Source organism: Hibiscus syriacus, unplaced genomic scaffold (genome assembly GCF_006381635.1).
Source record: "Hibiscus syriacus cultivar Baekdansim isolate YM2019G1 unplaced genomic scaffold, ASM638163v2 tig00110162_pilon, whole genome shotgun sequence".
NCBI lineage: Eukaryota > Viridiplantae > Streptophyta > Magnoliopsida > Malvales > Malvaceae > Hibiscus > Hibiscus syriacus.
This window is the reverse complement of record NW_024062609.1, coordinates 446,573-463,363: the sequence shown is the minus strand read 5'-3', so window position 1 is coordinate 463,363 and position 16,791 is coordinate 446,573. Positions and strand designations below refer to the sequence as shown.

At 34.3% G+C, this 16,791-nt stretch overlaps 1 pseudogene; it reads left to right on the top strand.

Annotated features, from left to right (window-relative positions):
- Window positions 1-4,877: 4,877 nt before the first annotated feature.
- LOC120216598 lies at window positions 4,878-16,308 on the top strand (annotated as a pseudogene).
- The last annotated feature ends 483 nt before the right edge of the window (window positions 16,309-16,791 follow it).

The window sequence follows — 16,791 nt, the reverse complement described above, 5'->3', positions numbered from 1 at the left end:
ATATAAAATAGCTTTATAGTAAAAGAGGGCCAACACCCTCATGAATTTAACATGTGGTAGTCTCTGAAGCTATAGTAGTAGAAATAGGAGACGTCATAACTTGAAAACTCAAGAGTTTTGTTCCAGTAAAAAAATTGAGATGTCTCATAGATACAACTCTAAAAAATAGGAGGAACCCACACATAATAAGAAATTGATCCGCACGTAATGAGGAATAGATAAAATTATGAAGATAAGCATTTTTAACACAAAATGCTAGGTATGATAACAATTGACTTAACATCATGCCATAGTGCTTGTTATATAGTATTAAACATTGCCATCATTTAGTATCCCATGCTAACGTAATTTCATGTGAGGCTGAAAACCTTTTCCAATACAAAAAATAGATTTATTTATTATCCAACATGTATTCCAGTTGTGTATAATCTAGTAGATATGAAGGAAACTACACAATAATTCAAATTCATTATGTAATTTAATAGCCAATTTAGTAAGAATCCTTTAACAATGTGATAAGTTAGCTTTCTAATTATGTAAAGAAAATGACAAGTTAAAACCATGTGCAAATAAACTTGGACAATCAATGATTTACATGCTTTACATGTAATACCCCAAATCCCGGGGTAGTAGTTCAGGTTGACTCGAGACCTAAAGATGGAGCTTAAAGGATTTATTAGAATAATGTGGATCTAATTAAATTGGGCGGGCTTCGCTTGGGCTCAAGTGTTAAGATTTGGGTTGATTTTTATATGAAATAAAAGAAAAATGACATAGAGTGTAAATCTCCCATTTTTCAAATCAAGAGCTAAACCCCCCTTTATTTTCTATGATATCAATGTGAACTACTCCCCATTTTCCTCATTAAACACTCTTCATCTTCTTTTCATTTTCTCTCTTCATTTCCCTATCTTTCAAGTGAATAAAAGATTAAAACTTTAAGGGTTTCACCACTTAGTAAGGTTTATCTAAGGTAAGGAAGCTATTCTACTTTTCAAGAGCTTCATTTCAAGTTCTATATGTTAAGCTTTAAGCTTTGAAGCAAAAATGGGTTTAGAAGGAGTTGAAGGACTTATAGGATTCTAATTTGTTTTGGGGTAAGGGGAAGCTTAAAAAGTTTTTTTAAACTTCTAAATGTCACATAATAACATAGTAACACCATTTTTATGTTATGATGGTAAAAGAGATTGGAGAGAGTTCCAAAGCAAGGGGTAAGGAGAAGTTAACTCTTGGGTATTTTGGACATTTTTTCAACTACCAAGACCTTAAGGTAACGTCTATATAACATTCCTAAACTAATTGTAAGCCCTTTTTCTGCATTGATGTAGCTTGCATTAGTTTTTGGAGGTTATAAGCATGTTTATGGCAAATCACGGATTTGTTTGTTTATAAGTGTTATAATGACTCCTTATGACTGAAATAAACTCAAATAAGATATTAATAACAATTAGGGACCTCCTTAGGGCCTTTATGATGGTTTAGAAATGATTTAATATGCCTAATTAGGACATTTTTTAGCATCAATATTGATATTGGATGAATAATATCAATAGTGTTCTTATGCAAGGCAAAAAAATCAAGGAATTTTATGCAACAATATCGATACTCATGCATAGAGTATCGATACTATAGGTTCGGTCTTGATACATGAATGAGGGGCTTCGAAACCGATTTTCCAGAGGCCAATTTTGGTGTCGATACTCATTAGAGTATCGACACCAAGGGCTAAGTATCAATACTCCCCATAGGGGTATCGATACTACCCATTCCTTATAATTGATTTCTAAGCCGTTAGTATCGATACTTTTGGAGAAGTATCGATACTCCTGGGTCAATATCGATACTAATGGATTCGATATCGATACAAACTTAGTTTTCAAATTAAATAATTATAGAAATTTTAGAAGCATTATTGAGGTACTAAAACCATTTTTAAATCCTCAAATAAGACATCAAGTGAGAACATAATTAATATTATGAATTTCATTTAGAAACCATATAACTTAAGGAACAATAATATTTGCCTTATGTGATGTTCGGGAAACAAGACGGACATCCGAATCACTCTAGAATAGGGACACAATTGTATATTAAGTTTTGGCCAACTTTAAGATAGTGCTTTAGGCGCTTCTTTGCTAACTGGGCGTAGATGCCCCAAGGTTCAACTGAGCAAGTTAGTCGGGTGTGCAATTATGATGTAGAATTTCATATTCCATCCTAAGGAGGATAGAGGGGTGTGTGAGCTCCGAGATGTAGCCCCTTAGCCGAGCCATGACGCCCACCTTTGTATGTATGATTTCTTTAGCATAGTTGTATGCTAACATTTATGTTATAAGCATGTAAATTAGAGTATGCATATAATATAATTTGGTTATTAGTGCGACATTGAGCTTGTGAGCTCAGCATTCAGAATTTGTTTCCGTGTGCAGGTTAGTGGAAGAAGCTTATGGGAGGAGTCATCGCCTAGACTTTATAGCAGCCAAACACCAACTTTTGAATACGTCTCTGCTTATTATTTAGTGGGTATGTATTATAAATGAACCCTTGTACGTCGAGTCAAAACGATACGTGGAACATTTTGTAAATTTAAATTCAAGTTAATTTGGGAGCTTTCGTATTTGTAAACAAGTACTATATATTTATTTTGTTGTTTATGACAATATATGAATTTGTGTGAAATAATATGTTGTTTTAAAATAGAATTTTTGGGAGAGTCATTCCGATGATTCGTGTGATGTCATAGTCTATTAATCTTAAACTAAATTAGGACGTTACATTACATGGCTTTTTAAAGGTTACATCATAATGTGAAAATAAAAATAAGTAAAGCCTGACACGACAACGTTATTTGTCAAATGAGAAATCAATAGCCATGGATGGGCACAAGTCATATTTCCAGATGATTAGGATAACTCCTAGACTCGTTGATTGCTCTGTTTTGAAAATCGGACCGGATTGATCGGTTTAATCGAGAATCGTTGTTTAGTTCGGTTTAATCTAAATCGTTGTTTAGTTCGGTTCAATCTAAACCGGTTGAACCGCTATTAGTGAACCGGCCAGAACCGCTGAACCGTTCGAACCGGACCGGCTAAAAACCGGAAAAAATCGAGAAAAACCGGGATTTTTGTTTTTTTTTTTAAAAAAAAAAATTAAACCAAAACAACGTCGTTTGTTAAACGAGCCAAGTCGAACTCGAGTATTGCTGAGCTCGACTCGAACTTGAAAACTTTAAAAGTAAGCTCAACTCAACTCAAACTCACAAGCTAAAAATTATCAAGTTCAACTCAAACTCGAAATATAATATTGAAACTTGAACTCAAAAAGGCTTGAACTCAAAAAAAAATTAGAAGCTCGATTGAAGCCTAAAATTCGAGCTTGATTGAAGTGAAAGAATAATTCACTCAATGCTCACCAAAAGGCTCCATGATTTTGAATGCCAAATTACCTCTATTATTTATAGAAGTTAGTTGTGATGCGCTTCTATGTTTCTTAGCAATGTGAGATTGTTTTGTTCTCATATTTTTACTCTTTAGACTTTTGGGACGCTCTTCTATGTTTCTTAGCCATGTGAGATTGTTTTTAAAAAAAAATTAAACCAAACAATATCATTTTGTTATGATTTTTTAACCCCAAATTTATTTTTTAATTATAGTTATATAATTATATTTATTATTTAATATGTTTTACCTTAAATATTATGTTGTAATTATTTTGAATCATTTTGTTTCACTTGATTTTATGGTTTTTAACTTATATATGTTATGACTTGCTTTGAATATGACTTGTGATATAAAAAAATTATTTTTTATTAAATATTTTTGGTATTTTTATTTAATTTTTTAAATAATTATGACGTCGTCCGGTTCTTTCGACCGGTCAGACCGGTTCGATCGATTGAACCAGTGAACCGATAGCATGACCGGTTCGCTAACCGGTCCGGTTCTTTTTATTAGGTTATTGGTTGTTTTAAAATCTATTTAGTTGTATATAGTTACATTTAGTCCATTTAGTTACATGTGATGGTGTTTTCTTGTTGAATTTTATTTATTTATGAAATTAGTGCTGCTTTAAAAGAAAGAAATTATTTTTGCGCAGTGATTTGCAGGTTATTTAAAGAGAACTTGCTGGAAGATGAACTTTTGATGCAGCATTATGGATAACATTTATAAAGTTTCTAATATTGATTTTATTACCACATCTTTCTTGCCTCTATTGGAAGCAAATGCAACGATGGATGGATAATGAGGTTTCCATCGCATCAAAAGCATTTTTATTTAAATATCGAATTTTATTAATTTCGTTTTTTAAAATTGAATTAATAATTTATTTTTAGTAAATAAAGTTATTTTAACTCTGATATTGGAATCTTTAAACTTTGCGAATGAAATTAACAAAATGATATAATAAATATGCTAATGATAATTTTATTGTGTTTTATAATAAGAATATTACAAAAGATAATAATAGTTTTATTAAACATGATTGTTAATAATTAATATGATTCATTAACGGTAAATATATTATTATATATAAAAGTGCATTTATTTTGAAATTAAAAAATAATTGTTTTTAATGTTTTCAAAATTATAATTTCCTCATTTACAATGAACATCTAAATCGTTTCATTTTCACCTTTCCTTTCAAAGGATTCAACAATTGTGAGGACAACAAAAATATGTAGCAAATCTTATTCGATTCCTCTTGGAAAGTCCAAATCAACATCAACCACTTGCAAATCCAACGGGCCAGACCCAACTTGACGTAACTAATGCCCAAATTACGTTTGGGAGCCGAATCGAACTGATCCAGCGAATTCGGATAGTAAATTCCAATGGTAATTAATAGCCAGTATGAGAGGTTTATTTGTATTCTACTCCACGGAGAGTTGAAAAGCGTAAATCTCGAGCCTCCGAAGCGAAGCGACACATTTTTCTTTTTAAATTTCTAGGGTGAATAAAGAAAACGGACGAGCCCAATCGCGAAAAACACCGGCAAAGCTTTCATCTCCGATCCTCAATGGAGGACGCCTATGCTAGATCTGTTTCCGAGGTACTTTACATTCATATTTCTGTAAAATTTTCATTCAAAGAATTCAACAATTCTTAACATCACGTTTTGAATTAACTTGTTTCTTTGAGGTTAGGTTTTGGATTTATTTGGACTAGACTCGACGAAAGGTCTGACTGATTTTCAGGTAAGTTTATACGTTTTCCCCCTGATCGGACTTGGAGTTAAATTTTAGTTCACTTATATTATCAGTTATCATATTAAAAACTAACAGCATTGCCAAATTTTTTTCCTTCTAAAGAATGGATTTTTTTGTTTGCAATTTCAGGTTTCACAACATGCAAGACTTTATGGTAAAAATGGTAAGATATTTTATGAATAATTTTTTTAGTTGTTTTTTCATGTCTATTGGCACTATGTAAATGTAGGTATTATTAGGGCCTCTTTCAATTATTATTTTATTTGTTTTTCATGTCAAATTGGCAATATGTAAATGTAGGCATCATTACGGGCTTTTTCATGATGAGTGTTTCCTTCCTCCTTAAACGTGCAGTAGTTTATTCCAAAATTTTAATCATGATCTTGATTCTTTAGTATTACAAAATTTGGTATTCATTATCTTTTTATCCTTCTTGTAATTTTTGTTTTCCCCCTTTCTTGGCATGCTTGGTTTCTCGTATCCAGTGCTTCCTGAAGAGGAAAGTAAGTACATTCAGAACACCATCTCTTTTTATGTTCTATTTCCAAATTTCTTTCTCCTTTTACTTTTTTGCACCATAATGTTTTTGTATCTGGTTGTTGTTATAAGATATATTTGAAACATAACATGTTACTTTTCTTAATTAGCTGCTGTGTCCCTTTTGGTTGGTTATAGTTGTTGCTATGCATTAACTTAAACTGTAACATTATAGTTACTTCAATTAGCTCCTTATATTTCAGTCAACTTTTGCTTCATCTAGCATTGGTTTTATGGCTGCCTAGATTTTTATTTATTGAATTTAACTCAAATTTCAGAATATTATATTCCATTGAAAGCAGAAAGCCTATTGACATAAACTGTAACATTAACGTAAACTGTAACATTACAGTTTCTCCAATTAGCTCCTTATATTACAGTCAACTTTTTCTTCATCTAGCATTGGTTTTATGGCCTGTCAAGATTTTTTTATTGAATTTAACTCAAACTTCAGAATATTATGCTCCATTGAAAGCAGAAAGTCGTTTGACATATATGTGGGCTTATTACCTTTTAGAATTAGCTTAAAAATATGTCTTTCTTGTGAAATCGGGACAATCTTCTCATCTATTGGTGTTTGATAAAAATGAGGCTTGCTGTGGGCCTGTGGCTAAGAAATCTGTTTGCTGCAGGTTGAGCCTCAGCCTATTAATAGGACTATCTTTTTTTGTGCTTTTGCTCCAATAATATATTTCTAGTATTTTTGCTCCTCAGTGAAGAATAAGGGCGGTTAATTATAGTAAAATTAGGGTTGGAAAGAGGCTGCCTGGGCTTGGGATTTTCCCATCCTATGAATCATGTCTATTATATCCAATTGGTGATGAGGAACAAGCAAAGTATTCAAAATTCAATTTCTTGTTGATTTGTGGATATTTAGTGGTGCTATCTATATTTCCTTTGTGCTTCAGAAATATTTTAGTGTAGATTGTGTTGAAGTCTGCTGTTTTATTTACTTATTTATTTTTGGTATTTCACATTACTGAATACAGGGGCTCCATTTTGGAAATTGGTTTTCAAGCAATTTAATGATTTGCTTGTTAAGATATTGATTGCTGCAGCACTTGTTTCGTTCGTTTTGGCTCTGATTAACGGAGAGACTGGCTTAACTGCGTTTTTGGAGCCTTCTGTAAGATGATCATGTTTGGATTTGCTAAATTTATTCCTTTTAATAATTTTCCAGTGTTTTGGTAATTTTTTTAAGTTGTTGAACAGAGAAAGGTTTGTCCTTGTCAAGACATTGTCAAGTAGTTTATTGTAGGCCATTTACCTCATCAGAGCATTCTGTCTGTCAACTATGACTAAAGCATATTTTTCTAAGGTGGCTATATGCTTATCGATCATGGCATGATTTCATTTGGACCAAAATACAAATTGACTATACAGATTGGCAACTCTCATTAGTGTTGTAGTTTGATTTCTGAATTCGTTTACTAGTCCAAGGAAATATGGATTCGAGTTTTCCACATTTATGGCCTGATTTATTGGTGCTTGTATTAATTTCCAGCTTTTTTACTCCTCTGTTGCCTGCTATTAACTGGATCGATCTTTTAATGATGATCTGGAGCCATTTTCATGCTTGGTTTACATCTATTGCTTAAAATAATATATTTGTTTGTTTAATTCACAGGTTATCCTCCTGATATTAGCTGCCAATGCTGCTGTAGGAGTAATTACGGAAACAAATGCTGAAAAGGCACTTGAGGTATGCTTGGAATCTCAAATCGGGTCCAGTCACGTATATTTGTTTTATAATAAAAAGGATGCCTTAAGTATGCGAAAGCTGGGGCAATAAACCTATGGTCATTTCAGGAGAGCTGCAAAAAGAGAGTGAAAGTATAACTGCTGCAAGGTGATAAACTGACCTGGGATATATCCCCATCTTTCCAATAAATCGATCATTTTGGCATAACCATCGCACCAAGAAGCATGTACCTAATATCATCCACCTTTGTATGATAAAGGAGATAATTCACTGGTCCCTTACTCATATGATATTTTGTATTTCTCTTTTACTTTTTTTTTTTCTTACAGGAGTTACGTGCCTATCAAGCTGATATTGCAACTGTGCTGCGCAATGGTAAATAAAATAATATAATCACATGATTTACGCATTGGTTTTAATGTGGTGGTATGATGGGGCAGTGTTTTATTTTATTTTTGTTAAATGGTATTTTTATATTACAAGAGTTATTGCAGATAAATAGTTTGCTTGTATGTTTTTCTTTGGCCTAAGTTTTTCTTGTGTGTTTGGACAATGATTTCATGGCTGATTATGTTTCTGTTTCCAAATAAACATAACTGAAATGTTAGTTGGATTCATTTTGACACTCAAAGTGGCTATTGCAGGTTGTTTCTCAATACTTCCTGCAACAGAGCTTGTTCCACAGAGGAATCCGTTTGTCGGAAGATAGGTGCTTTTGATCACTTAGCAGATTTTGTTGGGCGTTCATACTCTGCTGCTGAGTTTGAAGAGCTTCCAGGAATGCAGCAGACAGTGGCATTGCATCGTATGGCACTCTTGTCCAGATATTAAAGGTCTGGTTTATGTAGTGTATCTTGTTAGATGTTGTGAATTGTGATTATCTGGTCCTGTTATCCTCTCTGCTCATAATGTTTTAGTTATATTTTTCCTGTGTATATATTCATTCTGTTGATATGCATTTCTCTAAATTTACAGGGTTGAGCCTTCTCATAAAAGGATGCTAGTTGAGGCCTTACAAAACAAGAATGAAGTAGTAGGTTTCATATATAAAGTTTCCTCGTTATAAATTGTAGTATCTTTTATGTCAGATCGCTATTGACATTGCTGTTATTTTATTCAGTTTATTAACTGCCATAGGAGGAGGTCAAATGGTTATAGAGTTTTTATTATTATCTGAGCAATAGTCGTTAACGATGATGGTTGTAGAGTATCCAGGGAGTAAATTCAAGCAAACCTTAGTAATAAAATTGTACAACATTGGTTGTTGTTTTACTATACTCATACTTCATTTTATCTTCAATCTGTGGATCCTCCTTCGGGTTCATTGTCTATGTTGAAATGTAAGTAATGACTTTGTCAATAAATTTGAGGGCAAAATGAAATGAAAATTAAATCTCTTTTCATATCCAAATCCTCAAAAGCTGTTTTATTTTCAGTACCATGGGCCAGAACACTAGTTTGTGGTTGAACATTGGTGGTAAGAAAGTAGAACTTACAAAAGTAAAAACATATAATAGAAATTAGAACTACAAAAGCACTTATTGTTCATCTCATTTGTGTCCGAAGAAGTAATTAACTAGGTATAGCAGAACGTGTGTATTTGGTGTCAGCTATGGCACAGGAGAAGCTGATTTCTTAAAAGTGTTTTGACTTCATCCTTAATTGAAAGGTATATATTCTAAGAATGTAACTGTTGTTGGATTAACAGTTTACCTGTTCTTGTAGACGTGATATGTGTATCTGTGTGAGCATGTTTTATTGCTTTTTCCTCTATTATTTGTTCCAATTGCCTGTTTATTTCTCCAATGATTTTTGACAGTAACAACTTTTATTAGGTCGCAATGACTGGTGATGGTGTAAATGATGCACCTGCACTTAAGAAAGCAGATATCGGAATTGCCATGGGATCTGGAACAGCTGTTGCAAAGGTATGCATAATTTGCCTCTCTCAGGTTCATTTTCTTTTTTATTTTTATTTTTATGAGTGGTAGAATGTCTAAAATCACTATTTTTTTTTATAATCAACATAAAAACAAGAAATATGCACATTCTAATTGCACAATGATACCTTATTTCTACATTACTGTTTTTTCATCTACAATCATTCTGATGTTGCTAATATTGAGTGATTCCCATTTTACTTGATAGATGTTCAATTTGAGAACAGTTGCTCTCTTTGACTTGCTTCGTTCTTATTATCTTTATCCTTTCAATTACAGAGTGCTTCAGATATGGTTTTAGCTGATGACAATTTTGCTACCATTGTAGCGGTATGTTACAATTTGTTCCATTTTCTTCATGACATATTTGTATTTGTTTTTTTTTCTTTCTGTTTTAAAGTACATGCATTCATCACATTGAGGATGTAAAAATTGTTGTCTTTTCAATTCGGACAGGCTGTTGCTGAAGGATACTACAATACAAAGCAATTCATCAGATACATGATTTCTTCAAATATTGAAGTAGTTTGTATTTTTGTGGCGGCTGTGCTAGGAATACCTGATACCCTTGCTCCGGTGAGTATGTTGATTTAAGAAAATACTTGCAATTTGGCATCATATATCTTTTTTTTTTTATAAGAAAGGGAGGCCTCATTAAAAACCCCCTTCATATCCATTGAAATACAGGAAAGTATCTCAATGAACATTGGAAGGAGGAAAAGAGTGCCTCAAACTTGTGGGGGGAAAGCTCAAGTAAAAATCGAAAGCACTGGGTTAGTTGGCAGGCAGTTTGTAAACCTTTGGAAGACGGTGGCTTGGGAATTTTGAATTTGAATATCATAAATAGGGCTTTGTTGGGTAAATGGGTGTGGAAATTTGCAAATGAGAAAGATTCACTTTGGAAAAAGATGATATGCAGCAAACACAATGCTAGTACTTTATCTCTGTCAATTAGCAACGTTGTTTCGACTCAAGATTCCTGGATTTGGAAAGGAATTGTGAATAATTATATGAAGGATGATGATATTGGAGGATGTTTGAGGTCGAATACTAAGACTCAATTGGGAAGTGGCAAATCGATTTCATTTTGGAATGATGTTTGGGTCAATAACCTACCCTTGAAGATTCAATTTCCCAGGATATTTGCATTATCAAACAATAAAAGGGGTAAGGTGGCTGATTTTGGTTGCTTTGATGTAAATGGATGGGTGTGGAATGTTCAAACAAGAAGAAGCTTATGTGATTGGGAATTGGATCAATGGATTGAACTAATGGCAGCATTAAATTGTTTTAATTTATCTGACTCAATGGAGGATTTTCTTTCTTGGTCTGGGAAGGGGATGGTCTGTTCTCGGTGAAATCCTGCAGGATGGCTCTATCAAATAGTCAAGGAGGTGGTTTTTCTTGGAAAAGATGGGTTTGGTCAGGTTTTGCTCCCCCTAGAGTAGAAATATTCCTTTGGCAAATCATACACAAGAAATTGGCAGTCAGAATTGAGCTGAAGAAAAGGGGGGTTCCTATGGAAGACGCACTATGTCCACTATGTAAAAATAATGAAGAAACAGTCCAGCATCTTTTTTTCTCATGCTCAGTTGCAGGGGATATTTAGAACAGAATGTTGAAGATTTGGGACATCTATACAGCTTTGCCTAATGATCCACAAGTTTTGCTAAGTTCATGGTCTGATCTAAACAGAAAATCGAACATTTGGAAATTCATTCCGGGAGTAGTTCTTTGGTCTATTTGGAAAGCAAGGAATTCAGTAGTGTTTGAAAATTCTAGCCTTGATATAACCTCTCTCTTTTTCCTAATAAGATTTAGGTTGGCTAGATGGTTTCTAGCAAAGTTTCCTAATATCCAAATTCAAGTTGATTTGTTGGTAGGGGACCCCTCTCTAGTAGACAAGTTTGGTTACCATAATACTCATAGGAGTTCGAAACAAAGTTGGCAGCCTCCCCCTATAGATTTTTACAAATTTAATGTTGATGGGGCTGTCAAGTCTGATAGGATGAAGGGAGGAATTGGAGGTATTTTGAGAGATTGTAATAGCATTATCCTATCGACCTTCTCTGTTAGTATTGGTCCAGGCCCTCCTCCGTTGGCTGAACTAAAAGCTATTAAGAAAGGCCTAGACATTTTCCTATCATCAGATTGGGCGGCAAAGGGAAGATTGATCCTAGAAAGTGACTGTAAATCTGCTGTAGACTGGATTCTGCTGCCTAATTATGTTCCTAGTTTCTTCAGTTCACTTGTTGAGGATATTGTGTCCTTAGTTCATGAGAGGGCGATTATTATTCGATAGATTCCTAGGGGATGTAATTGGGAAGCAGATAAATTAGCTAAGGATGGGATTGGTTGATTGTAAGGGTATTTTTATAGGGTGTTTTAAGATTATAGTTTTATTTTGATGCCCTAATTGTATTGGTATAATTTATTGTAATAGTTTCTCTATTCAATAAACTAAGACACTATTTTCCTCCTTCCGATAGTTACTCTTTCCAAGAGCTAACTAAGAGGGAGATTTTTAATGAGGCCTATTATTCCTATCAAAAAAAAAATATTAAAACTCCAGTAGAAAATACAACGGATACAAAGTCCAAGCCATGCCAAAACAACAAAGAAACCTAAAAAACAACGCAACCTAAAACAAGCATTCAACAAAACCAATTAGTCCATCCCTTACTTCGCTAATTCATCCGCCTCCCAGTTGGCAGATCTCTGAATATGTTTTAGCAGAACACTCTGATCTAAGACGATAGCAGCAATTTCCTTTGCTAAATCAGCAAAAAGACCAGGACAAGCACCACGGTTTTTTAACCATTCCAGAGCATTGGCACAGTCACTTTCCACTATCAATCTTCCCTTATTGCACCAATCCAAATCAAAAAAATAAATCTAGCCCCGCCTTCACTGCCAGCAATTCTGCCATAATAGGGGGACCAGACCCAACCTGCTTCAAGAATGAACTCAGGACCAATCCTTCCGAGTTTCGAAGAAGACCTCCAATACTGCCACTAGACCAGTCTTTGTTCATCGCACCATCAGCATTTACTTTAAAAAAAATTCTTTCGGAGGAGGCGACCAAACAATCGGTGCTGGACACACGTTCATGCTGCTCTGCCAGAAATCAGCCAAGGATGGATCTCCCACATGACAATCAAATGGAACATTCACCTTTGGGTACTTTGCAACATACCAACCAGTCAACCTGAATCTTGTGATGAAAAATAGGTGACATGGATCTACCTCCCCCTTTTCAAAAATTACAATATTCCTTAGTTTCCACACCGACCACAATAAAGCCCCTGGCACAAACGTTCATATTTCCGAATGAGGCATTAACTCCATCCACGACACTAAGAGGTCTGCAGGATTGCTCGGAAGAATACTGGACACATTCCAACAACGCAGGAAAAGACTCCATAAATCCCATACAATTCTGCAGTTCACAAAAAGATGGGACACTGTCTCCGACTCCACGCCACAAAGAGGACAAAGAGTGTCTAAATTAGAAACCCCAAGTTTCAGGTGCTCGGATTTCACTGCCAGCTTCTTATGAACGCCTTGCCACACAAATGATTCCACTTTCGGAGGAGCAACTCCAACCCAAAATTTCTTCATCCAAAAAGGGGTAGATTCGGACTGATCATACAGCAACTTCATACAAGACCTCACAGAATAAGCCCCTTTCCCATTCCCGGACCAAACACAGCAATCATCATTAACCAATCCAGCTGAAAAATTACTAAGCAAGGAATTAAGCTCTAACCATTGTTCTAACTCCCAATCATCAAGATTTCTTCTCATCTTAACATCCCATACCCAACCACATCATATATCTTTAAATGAGGGGAGAAAAAAAAGGAACTATGTTTAGTTTAGAACACCGTCATTTTCATTGGTTAAAACAATGACAATGATGAGATCTTTACATCTTAGCATTACAACAGAATTTATCCTTCAGGTGTATTTGAGAAATAGGATTATTGTCTTAGGGGCTTTTTGTTCGAAGCTGAAAGATTTTTAGGTGATATGGTTTTTGTAATGGCTTTTATTCCCGTATGAGGGTTCGGTGTTACCATATGTACTTGGCATTATGTTTAATAAAATATGAGGCACTCTTTTCTTCCTTCCAATGTTCTTCAACATACTTCTAAGTATGTGGAAGAATACGAAGGGAGTTTTTAATGAGACCTCCAACTTCTATAAAAAAACAGAATTTATCCTGATCTGGCCATTTTTTTGTGTAATATACAATGATATTTTCATTATTTTCTTGATGGTCTATATAACAAGGAATTACATTTTCTATCAAAACACAAAATTGCAATTATTTTGATAGCCTTTCTAAGATTGTCATTATCTTATTCTGGTAGTTTAAATAGATAATACTCTTGATTTATTTATTTTTTTTGAAAAAAAAACGTTGTCCAGGTCCAGCTGCTATGGGTCAACTTGGTTACTGATGGATTGCCTGCCACTGCGATTGGATTTAATAAGCAGGATTCTGATGTGATGAAGGCTAAACCTCGCAAAGTACTGCTTTTATGATTTTCATTATTTTCCAGTAGCATGATGCTTTATTTGGAGAAAGGTTAAACAGAACCAATCAAGATTTTGTTTAAAATAAAACATGGAAAGAAGAGCCAAATTGTTTTATGTGTTTATGTTTCTTCTCTTAAATGATACATTCGTAGATAACTAATTTTTTGTTTCAATTCAGGTCAATCACTTTACTTAACTTGGGTTTGCAGGTTAATGAAGCAGTGGTCAGTGGCTGGCTTTTCTTTCGATATTTGGTAGTTGGAGGTGCATATAAATGCTGCTCTAATTTTTCTACTCTAATAATCTGGAATGCTTTATTTCTCTTCGGGGTGTCTTCTGAATTTCAATTTGCAATATCATTTTTCTTTGCTTCCTACACACATCTTTTAAGATTTAAATTCTTAGTGCTATAAGTTTCTTACATCATTTGAGATCGACTCAATTGAGAATATATTTTGTAAAATATTCACTATTAAGGATTTCCCCCTGGTTGATGTAGCTTATGTTGGCCTTGCAACTGTTGCGGGGTTCATATGGTGGTTCGTTTACTCAGAAACTGGTCCTAAACTACCATATAGTGAATTGGTAAGTTTCTGTTTTCTTTTATGTTACTAATGTGAAAAATTATTGCCCTTGGAATGGGCATCTCTTCTGATTGGAGTTTTGATGTTAATGAATTTGTTTCCTTGAGAATGTGTTTGGGGCATATATTGAAAAGGTAGCTGTTTCTTTTATTGTTATTGGCCTTGTTGTGATGTTTTGATTTATCTCTATTTTTTATTATGAACTGTGTAGGATATATATATGACATTTAATGACAAATTTAATGAATAAATGTATTGAAAATTTGTTTTGATGTGCGAACTTTCATGGTTAAAAGTAATTTGCTCTTTGTGGGATTTTCTGATGTTTTTATTTTCAACGCGATCCCTAACTGCATTTATATATCTTAAATTTCAGCATGAAAAATCTGAAGAATTCAATGTGCGGAGAAAAACAACTTAGTCTACAGTCTACACTTTTAGCTTTTAGATTTATGATCATAGGCTTATATAATCACTCTTCTATTATGTCTTACATATTTTTTTCTGAAGACTTGATAAGTTAATTTATTGCAGATGAATTTTGATATGTGCCCAACAAGGGAGACAACTTATCCGTGTAGTATTTTTGACGATCGTCATCCATCAACTGTGTCCATGACTGTGCTTGTTGTTGTTGAGATGTTTAATGCGTTGAATAACCTCAGTGAAAACCAATCACTTTTGTAAGTGTAGTGTTTCTTTTGCTAGTATTTGACCAGAAACTCTTCTTTTTTCGTTTGTGGGGGTGGGTTTGGGGGGATGAGGAAAGGCTCTGCACTAATCTTTTCCCAACTTTTCTAATTTTAGGGTTATTCCTCCTTGGAGTAATTTGTGGCTAGTTGCTTCAATAATCTTAACAATGCTCCTTCACATGCTAATTCTGTATATTTCCCCACTATCTACGCTATTCTCTGTAAGTTGTTTCCTCTGTGCGCTATTCACCTTGTTATTGAATTTGTTTCTATTTTCCTTTTTCTTATTTGTGGAAACTAATTTAATGGCATATTTATAGGTTACTCCGTTGTCTTGGAATGAGTGGACTGTTATCCTTTTTCTTTCTTTCCCTGTAAGTTCCAAGTAGCATAAACTTCTAAAACGGGAAACTGCATGGTGATATGACATTGCTTTATGTTGTACCATTTTTTCATGGTACACTCGTCACTTCGGCCATTAACTATTGGTGGTTATGGTATGGTTTTCATTGAGATGATTCGTTGTACTTATTTCTACCATTTTCTAATATCTGCTGCAGGTTATAATTATTGACGAGGTGCTAAAGTTCTTTTCAAGAAATTCCCATGGTAATGCTTACCCTTCCTTTGGGAATATATCTTTTGACCTAATGAGCAATCACCGTCCCTCTTACATATGTGAAAAGCATTATCTATTGCATTATATTTCAGATCGCTATTAGAAGAATGCTGTCACCATAAAATATTTGTTTGCTTTGATTTGTTGTAGGTATAAGGTTCAATCTCAGATTCAGAAGATTCGAGGCACTTCCAAAAAAGGAAATGAGAGACAAGTGATAATTTGCTTTGTAGAATCTTTAATCATTTTAGTATGTTTTGAGCGGATATGGGGCATAGCTGAGAGGTTTCTCCCCTTCAGAGATGCAAATGGAGGATAACTTGCTCAAGTTCTTGGGATTTTTTGTTTCTTTCACCGGTGCCTCTTGAAAACCAAGCCATTGTGACGAAGGTGATGATTTGGTGGCTTCTATATATATGATGACAGATGAGTTCATACGTCAAGGGCTTTAGGAAGGGAAAATGCGTTGTCTTGTATACCTCAGAAGCGGTTGTTACATTTAGGCTTTTTTTTAAAAAAAGTTATTCGCTAATACAGGAAATGAATATCATATCCTATAAATATGACTGTCTTAACTTATAATTGATGCCGAATGCCTTCATAGAAATGAATTTACTTTTGATTTCTGAACTCATGAATAGGTCAAAATATAAGCATATTCATCACCCAACTACTTTTTTTTTGTTTCTTTTTTCTGTTAGCGCAGGAACCAGCTTAATGAACCATGAGTTGGCATACAAAACAAGCGGGTCATCATGAAGAGAACTGGAATCTCATATTGTGGGGAACTAACATGCAAACCGGTGGATTGTTGAACAGCCAGCTAAGGACTGTATAGGAATAATTACTGCTTTCGCTCCCAAAAATGTAATTGAAAAGCACACTTCCTATCATTCTGAATCCCAGCTTCCGTGGTTCTAATCCATCATGTAACCCCCACACCCCTTCGTGCACCGGACATTGACC